Here is a 9617-nt window from a genome sequence, read left to right as displayed (position 1 = left end):
AAATCTACCAGAGGTGAGTAAGATCGTGTATCACCTCTAAGAAATGTTCTCCTGAAAAGTTTTGGTGGCATTTTCTATAAAAAATATTTTCATAGTTGAAATTTTAAAAACTGCAATTCAAAATGATATTGTCAGTTTACTATATTCTCATTAAAAACAATAATCTTTGCTGTAAGAGGCAAAGATCTCCCCCAATATGTAGGCTTAAAATCCTTTGATAATGCCAGAATTGGACTATTATTTATACTTTTATAAATTATTTTTTAAATTATAACACTTATAAATAATTATATTTCTAATAGCAGCTAATGTTAATCCTAAAATGAATTCTTTATATTTGTTTGATGAATTACCAAGTCCTCTTGCTTTCTTTCCTGTCTTTCCCTTCATTTTTTTCCCTCTCCACTGGTCACATCTTTCTTGCGTGTCTGTAATACAGCCTCCTAGCTGATTTTCCTGCATTTTCTTTTTGTGTTGAATCACGCCTGTTGACTAAGCCTGTGTTGATTAAGCTTGGGACTACATTTCCTGAATCTCTCTCCTGTCAGGTGTCCATTAGAGACGGCTGAGAGAGGAAGAGCAGTGGGTGGAAATACGGAAGTGGAACGTCTACCAGATCCACAGATGAATAGAGGCACGAGGGCCTGGCGGATTCCAGCTTGTCCTCATTGTCCTTCACTTGGTGGCTCTTTCAGCCTCCTAACCAGCCATGGCCCCAGGCCCACCAATAGATGCTTGACTCCAGACGTACAGAGGCAATGACTTCCAGAGGCCACAGCTCTTTTAAGGCCCCTGTGAGTTCCTTTCACAGCCTGATGTCAGAGGCTAGCTGAGCTTGACTTTTTAGGTCTCCCTGCAAGCTTTGCCCTGTCTACCCGGGTCAGTGCTTCCTGAGAGCTGGTTAATGACTCTTCTGTCCTCCAAGTCTCTCTTCTCCTGCTCCTCCCACAACTGTGAAAGCTCTAATTCTTTTGTAAATCCCTTATTCCCATAACGTTCATAGTGGCTCTCCTTCCACAAATAAAGCTGTACAGATACACTCCCGAGCTTATCGGTTGTCTTTCATGTATTTACCCAGTCCTCCCTTTCCCCCTTAACCTTTGATCTTCATCATCTCTCTTTCAGAACTCCCACTTCACAGAATTCAGAACCCCGTCTCCCTGGGTCCTGCCCCCTTTAGGCCACACATCTGCATACTTTGGAGTGCAAGTCCTCTGCTCTGACCCACTCTCACTGCAGGCTAGGGTTGAGGTGGAGCAGATCTCAATTCAAACTCTCACTCTGCCCCTTTCTAGCTGGGAACTTGGGCAAGTTATTAATTTATTAGGCGCAGCTCTCTCACTTGTAAAGGGAGCTAACAGTCATAGCTACCTTGTGGAACTGGTGTGAGAGGCCAATACAAAGCTGTTCACAAATACTGACTTGCTTTCTCTTCTTTATTCTGCCGCCAGTCTTCCACTGCATTCCAAGAAGAAAGAGATGGCTTCATGGCCCAGACATGTCACTGCCTCTAGTACCACAGCCCCCAGTGGAAAAGGCCAGTGCCTGAACCACGGACTGAAGCACCAAGCATTGGGGTAGGGGCATCCTGGTTCAGGACCAAAGGAATGCTCTGTCTTTCATGAGGGTGAGCATTCCTATGAGTAATATAGTGAAGCTACATTAAAAAAATGTCTAACATTGATGCTGATTACAGACACAAAGAATGGACAAAATGAGAAGAGAGAAATTTAAAAAATGGACTTGATTGTAAAAGTGATGCTCTTATAGACACTTATATCCACAGCTTATTATTTATGCCTAATAATTAGCATGTGACACAATGACAATGACGCAAGTCATTAAATATATCACCCCACTAGCTTATTTCTTTCAATTGTGACAGTAAGTTCTTCCCGTGGACACTTGGCCATTAAAGTTTGTTGTTCAGGTGGTGTGTTCATTCACTGGCTGCCTAGACCAATTAGAGGAAAAGCAGTTCCCACAAAGATAATACTAATATACGGTGATCCTTTTTTACATTTGATCCCTCAAACAGTGTTAGAGGAGGGTTGTTAATATTCCAATTTTTCTGAAAAGGAAGTAAAGCTCAGGGAATGTGAATAAATGCGTTAAGCCCTAAAGATATAAATCGAACTCAAATAAGATTCTGTTCCAAGCTGTCATTTGGATGTTATGTGGCAAAGCTGATCTGTTGGAAGATGTTTAGTGACACACATAAATACCTTCATTAATGGTATGAAAGTGTGAAGAGAGGTGGATTTGCATCAATGAGGACGTGCAGATCCAAGTCTGAGGTCTAGATCCTGGGACAAGGGTGTGGCTGCTTATTTGCCCCGGGGTCCGATTTCCTCCTATGTTTTTGTTTTTTCACATTTGTGTCTGCCTGCACTTTGAAACATATAGGCTTCCTAAAAGCTTCAAAATTTTTACAATTCTTTGTTTTCCTTAGCGTGTTCTAACATCTCTGAGCTACTCGAATGGCCTAGTGCTGTCTTCGCTATTTCACAGGCGCCATAGTCTCATCCAAACAATAGTGTTCCTGAGGGACAGTGTTATTCCTGGCCTGGGTGGACAGGTGGCATCTCAAGCTTGATGGCTCTTGAGAAGAGCAGGCCATGGTTGATCCGAATTCTTTAATTTGAATAATAAATAATCTACATCACCCTGATCTGTTGTTTCTGAAATTCATGTGTAAGGTGTGAAGGAGAATGAAATTCAATTTGTCGTGAAACAAAGAAAAATGAAGAAAAGAAAAATAGCCTTTCACAATGTTTTGAAATCTTGAGAAAGCTGGATTGTATTACCCTCTTCTGGGGCGCTTGAGTCACCTTTTTACTTCCTGGTCTGGCGATATTTCATGCCCCCTAAAAACAGTGTATCAATCATCCAGTGAACAGTGTACCAATTAATCTATGGACATGAAGATTGATATGCAATCTGCTAATGCTGTATTAACAAGTTTATGATTTTCATAAAACACATAGACCAGTTTTGAGTTTTATCAACCTAGTAGTCGAAATTAAAATGGAAATAGCAACATTTGTTTTGTGCTCTCCCTACAAAGCAACTAATTATTTTCCTCTGGGTAATGATAATTAGCAAAATTCCTTTCATATTCCTGATCAGTGCACAGCTGGTACTCAGATCATCACAAAGACTTGGTTTTATGTGGTGACACTGAACTGCTGTCTAACTTGAGAAGTACATTAAGTGTATACTATTGCCTCAGTTTATTAATTCTAAATTGTGTCTCAATGAACTTCTCAAATTGGGAACAACACTTACATTAGTAAACTGTAGTCAGTGAGAGAGAGTTACCATGAGGGTCTGCTATTGGGTGTAGATTTTGTCTGCTTCAGAGGTTATAGTTGGGCTTACAACGTTGATATGTCTGAGGAAGTTCCTAAGGAACATCTCCTCCACTCTTATAACATATTTTTAGGCATTCTCCTTTCAGTTAAGCAGGAATAGCCTTGTGCTTGGTAGGCCTGGGCTTTGGGGGTGGAAGGCATTCAGAGCACTACTCACTCCCATTCCTTGGTCTTTCCTGGAGTGCACGTTTGGACCAGAGCTGGCCGGAGGACCTGTTGGGTGTGTATCGCTGAGGGAGTTCCAGAGCTACACAGGGCAGCCTGGATAGAACGCAGTGGTACTACTTCTCTTGTGTCTATTCTCATGAAGACTTATCTTTCTCATCCTTTGCATAACAATCCCTTTAGGGATGGGGCCATGTATCAATATCTTTCTATCTTCAAGTTTTGCACGGGGCTTGGAAGCTAGTGGGTGTTCAGTCAATGTTTGTGCTATGAATGAAGGGTGGTCCAATGGAAGAATGGCACGTTTGATCCTGGCTACCAAAGGAGACCTCATGCTTACTGGCTGACGTGTGGCAGCTGAGTCTCGGACAGAAGTACCGTGTTTGCACTCATTTTGCCTTAAGAACACCAGTAAATGTTATTTCTATCTCAAGTTTCTACTATGGTATATTTTAAAACATGGTAATACTTTATGCTGTTGAGGGTATATGAAAGGCACACTTATGCAACCCTTTAGGAAAGAAATTTAGCAATGCCTATTAAGAACTTTCATAATGTTTGTTTTCTATAATCTGGCAAAATTCAGCATCTGGCAGTCAATTTTAATGAAATAATTTAAAACAGAGAAATAGCTTTCTTCACACCAGGATGCTCATCTCAGATTTGTTTGAAATCGTGGAAAACTAGAAACAAACTAAGTTTCCAACAGCATGGGGATGGTTAGTGAAATGTGGCATATTCACTAATTGAAGCTTTATTTGCTGATATAAAATGTTTTTCAAGATTTTATCGTAAGCTACAAAATTCTTAGTCTAAGTTCTAAAATTTGTACATCATCACAACAAAATAGATCACACACGCAAAAAGCCTGGAACAGAATATTATTTAATCTAAAGATAGAAAAGACTGGAACAAAATCCAACAAAATATTAATGTTGGTTGCATTTTTTTGTTTTTATTTTCCCAATGTTAAGTAGACCCCTTTCGTTATGTTTCCTCTACTCTTTTGTGTTGAGATTATGTAACCCTGCTCTGTGTCCTTCCTGGTCCATGTTCCACTGCCCATTACAGACTGGATCATGATGGACGTCTGACTCAAGTTGGGCAAATTGGACTTTCTCCTTGGACTTTAGAATTGGAATTCAGAGAAAGCAAGTCCGTTTGGATGCATGCCTTGAATTGAGGGACAAGCAAAGTTTGGACCTTTGGTACAGACATCTTCCCCCAGTTGCACAAAGAAAGCAAATTTCAGAAAAATAAAAAGAAAGCAGATGTACAAAGAAAAAGTAAAGAAATTGTGGGACTCCAAAGAAAAACTGGTTTCTGGTGATGTTCTAGTTTCTGGGTCTGGCCTTCATGAAGCCTGGCTGAGTGCCATGAGATATTCTTGTCTTTTTATAATATATTGTTATTTTTTTTCTAGTCAGTTTCTGTTACCTGCACTCAACTTTAAGTAAATAAGATGCCTCTACTTCTGGGTATTTTAAAACTATCCCAAATAAGTATGAATTACTCCTAAAATGTTATTATAGTAAACATAGCAATTGATGTATTTTTAAGAAACAGTAGCTATTTTATCAAGATCTCTTGTTGATCTACCACTTGTAATGAGTAAGAAGCACAGGTCATCCATGGCCGTAGAATTACAGTGTTTCTTTTAATCTTGTTTTTCTGATTTTGGGGAATTTAGATAATTTCCTTTGCCTCTAACATACAGTTAATTTGTTATTTTAAGTAAACTTAATATGACCAAGTTCAATTTTAAACTTGAGGGGAGAACCATCATGAAGGTGGGTTACGTCTAACCAGTTCTCACCTGTACCGTTGTCTGACCTCTGTCCCCCACTCTTGGCCAGGCCGGACAAAAATTATGTTTGCCACCACCTGACCACCTGAAACGCTCATGGATAAAAGTATTAAAGACAGGAGACATTGTTCGTAATGTATTATTCAGTGAAAAGCACAGGTTACAAAACAGTGTGCACAGTACAACTCTAGTTACATTAAAAATGATCAATATATTAAAAGACTGGGAAAAAAATATACCTTAATGTTAACTGTAGTATATTTGAGTTGTGGCTTTACAGAGAATTTAAATTTTCCTTTTTCTACTTTTTTGCATCTCTCAAATTTTCTACAGTGCATATGAACTTAGTTGGTAATAAAATTTTTAAAAAGTTAAATTTTTAATGAATGATTACCTTAGTCACCAAAACAATGTCGGTCTTCGCTCCTGATTCTATCAGGTGCAAGAGTTTAAGGAAGAAGGAAGGAGAGAGGAGGTGGGCTTGGGCTGCCATGGATGCTCTACCTGTGGCGTTTGGGCCTCTAATTGCTTTCTAGAGGAGCGTTTATCAGGAAGAAGTGCACTGGGATTTGTTCCTGGTCCAGAGAATCCAAGGCCTACAGCAGGGAGTGGCTGAGAGCTCTGGCTCATGGGTAAGCCTGGCTCTGCTCCTTTCTATTTGTAAGGACTTGGGAAGTTGTTTAGCCTCTGTAAGGCTCAGCATCCTCATCTGCAAGATGATGCAGCTCGCTCATGGGGTTGTAGAGAGCATAAAATGAGATAGTGTTGCATCAGTCGCTTAGCAGCGTTATAGGCTCACAGTAAGTAGTCGTGGTGTTTTTTATTACTACTCTTAGGCAACAGACATAAATCCTCCATATGTACTCCATAAATCCCCATTTCGGTCTGCCATTCCAGGAGCGCATTGTCCATATCCTGGCCTCCATTATTTTAGTTTACACCTGACATGTCTTCCTGTATCTCTATTAATTCCCAAAGTAGTTAAGTCAGTGCTTCTCAAACTGTAATGCCCACAGGAATCACCTGTGGGTCTTGTTAAAAATGTAGATTCTGACGCTATAGGTCTGGATTGGCATCTCAGATTTGGAATTTTTAACAAGCTCCATGTGAGATCAATGTTGCTGTCCAAAGACCACTTATAGTAGCAAGGACTAGGATGGCCCGGCTCAAATCCAATGTCTGCTTGATATCACCTCCAGTGTCCCTAGCCAGAACGGTCCTCTCCTTCTTTGGCTCTCAAAGCACGTCAGTTATACTCCTAATTTAGCACTTATCACACTCAGCCTGCTTTGGTGTACTGCTGTACGTGATTCTGTTTGCTCCTAACTGAGCTCCTGACAGCAGACTGTGTGTTGTTCAACCCTGAAAGCTGGCAGCACAGCACAGTAATGTGGATGGAATGTTCAACCAATAACTGTCACATTATGGAACTGGGTGACAAAAGATGAAATGACACCTTAAAATAAAGTTGTGTTTTCTGTAAGTATTCACTCCAAAATTATCAACATGAATCAAATTAATTAAAGGAAATAGTGGAAGAGAGTAATGATGTGAATAATTCCAAGTGGCAAATATTTGATTGTGATATTTCCTTTCTTTTTAAAATACATTACACTTTATAAAATGCAAGATGGGATGATGTACTGGATGGGATGACAAAACCAATCTGGGATGATGCATTTTCCATAGATAATCACATAAATGGGTAACAATTTGATTTTCAAACTCTGAATCTCTTGGTCCATGGTTTACAATCAGCCTCCAAGTGGGCCAGAGGCCAAAGTCGGGTGACCCTGCATTCAGGCTGGACATGTAATTAGTGGTCTTTGGGGTAACATGGACTCACTTCTGTTGAGAGTAAATAGGGAAAAACATTGTGAGAAACGAGAAAGGTGCAGTGGAGGTCTGTATTAGAGGAGGTCGTCCAGAGGACGTGACTGCTGGTTGACATGTGAACTGGACTTGAGTGATCAGAGACTCCTCACCTCCTCTCCGGTCCTTGGGATGTACCTGAATGTACATTCTGCCCACTGTTCCCACAGTGGGAGCCATTTCTTTTTGTTTTTTTGGTGAGGAAGATTGGCCTCGAGCTAACATGCATTACCAACCCTCCTCTTTTTGCTTGAGGACGATTGTTGCTGAGCTAACGTCTGTGCCAACCTTCCTCTGTTTTGTTTATGGGACGCTGCCACAGCATGGCCTGATGCGTGGTGTGCCGGTCTGCACCTTGGATCCAAACCTGGCAACCCCAGGCCACTGAAGCAGGGCATGTGAACTTAACCACTATACCACCGGGCTGGCCCATGGGAGGCATTTTCAAGGACTCAAACTTGAGAGAGCAATGTGTTTTGAGACCATCTGGTGGTATATGTGACTGAACCTAGTTAAGGCCTCCATAGAAACCTTTAAGATTCTGACGGGCAGGTGCGGAGTTCTACTTGTCTTCTGGCCTCCCAAGGTAAACTTCACGTTGAAGTTCCCTTGCTTATCACACCTGCCACCTACCAGTCTGGAGGGGTCTGCCTCTTTCTTCAGTCTATCTCCTTGTACGGGGCCAATCTGTGAACCAGCAGTCAGCCCTCTCTGGGTCTTTCCTGGTGGTGGGATCACAGGGCAATTGCCCCGCCTGACTCTGGAGTCTGTTTGGCCGTGCCATGGCTCCCTATTGCCTAATTCTCACTCTCCTTCTCTGGAGCAAATGGCATTTCATGGCAGGAGAACTTTCAATTTTCTTTTAAAAATCCAGTCAATCTAAATAGAAGAGAAACTCCATTTTCAGTAACCTTTTACTCATCTGCCACTTATGTCCTTAGGGAAGCTTAAAGACTTTTCAGCAGTACACCAAAAAGCAGATCGTTGGATATATTGCCAAACTTTTTCAACACTTGTCTCCAAATCCCCACTACAGCTAAGACTTTCTTATAAAGATATCATTTGGGGAAACTTAGCAACTATTGTTTTCCTGAAGTGGTTCCAGTGGGGATGAGGTCTATGCCTAACTCTTTTAAAATCTAGTTTCTGTATCTTATGCCTGGTGTCCAGCATTACAGAGTAAACAGTATTTTGGAAAGACTGACAGGGTCAGCTGCTCTGGGAATGTGACCGGTGACCTCCTGCTGGATTACCGTCCTGCAGGCAGCTTCCAAGTCAGTTGAAAGGTAAGCGTTCTTTCTGTATAAGTCCAGACTGCTTTGGAATATGTTTCAATTTCAACTGATAAAACTGAAAATATTTCCTGGGCATGCTGTCTCACAGGGCACGGAACTGTTACTTTGGGGGCAAAGCGATTTGTCATGTCAACACAACCACAACGGCTAAGCTGCTGGATTTAGGGGAGCAGACAGCTAGAGCGGTTGCTTTGATTAAGCTGTAACAGGAAAACTGAAATCCAGAACTTTCTTTCTGAAATTAGAAACGTGCATTGTAATTCTCATATTCAAAAAATGAAACCCTTCGTTTCTGAGTCCTTTTTCCTGAAATCTTGTCAGTTTAACTTGGCAATTGTCTTCACTCCTGAAACAGCAATGGTATGAGGGTTTGTGTGTGTGTGTGTGTGTGTGTGAGGGAGAGACAGAGAGATACTCACAACTAGGAAATGTATCTACTATTCAAAGGGCTTGGAAATATATCAGATGTTAGCAAATGCAAGAGCAAAAAACTGTTCAACCCAGTCCCTCTGTGATGCCACCATGAAGCGGGGAAAATATCTCATAAGTCTCTTGAAAACCATAGATGCTGAGTAGAGAATAGTTGAGAAAATGGAACATGCTGGACTTGGCTCCGCGACTGGTGTTAATCAGCTTGTATGTTACAGACGCTGGAGGTATGGATTAAGTTTTGTATCAGAATCCTTGTTATTTACAAATTACTATCAATGGTGATGATTTTTTTTTAAAAAAACTCACATTTTATTTTTCAGTAAGTTTTGATGAAAGAATTGCAGTTTTCAGATGCACCCATTCCGAAAGAGAACATTTTTCAAACTTCTCACAGCTCTCACGTGATTCAAATATTTTCTAGTGCTCCAAACAAATGCCCTACCTTCAAGAAGTGATCTTATAAAGAAAATGCTCCTTCCCTTACATTGACTAAAATGTCTTTTCTATTGTCATTTAAAAAATATGGCTGAGAACCAAAATAAGGGGACAAATAGTATCAGAAAATGTAAAAATATCATATTCCAGTAAAAAGGTTTATGTTTCATTGAAGAGTGGTAATTACAAAGGTACAAATTTGTTAAGGTGTCATTAACGTAATTATCATATACTGTT

Source organism: Equus quagga, chromosome 15, assembly GCF_021613505.1.
Source record: "Equus quagga isolate Etosha38 chromosome 15, UCLA_HA_Equagga_1.0, whole genome shotgun sequence".
NCBI classification, from domain to species: Eukaryota; Metazoa; Chordata; class Mammalia; order Perissodactyla; family Equidae; genus Equus; species Equus quagga.
Note: the sequence above shows the minus strand (reverse complement) of the source record.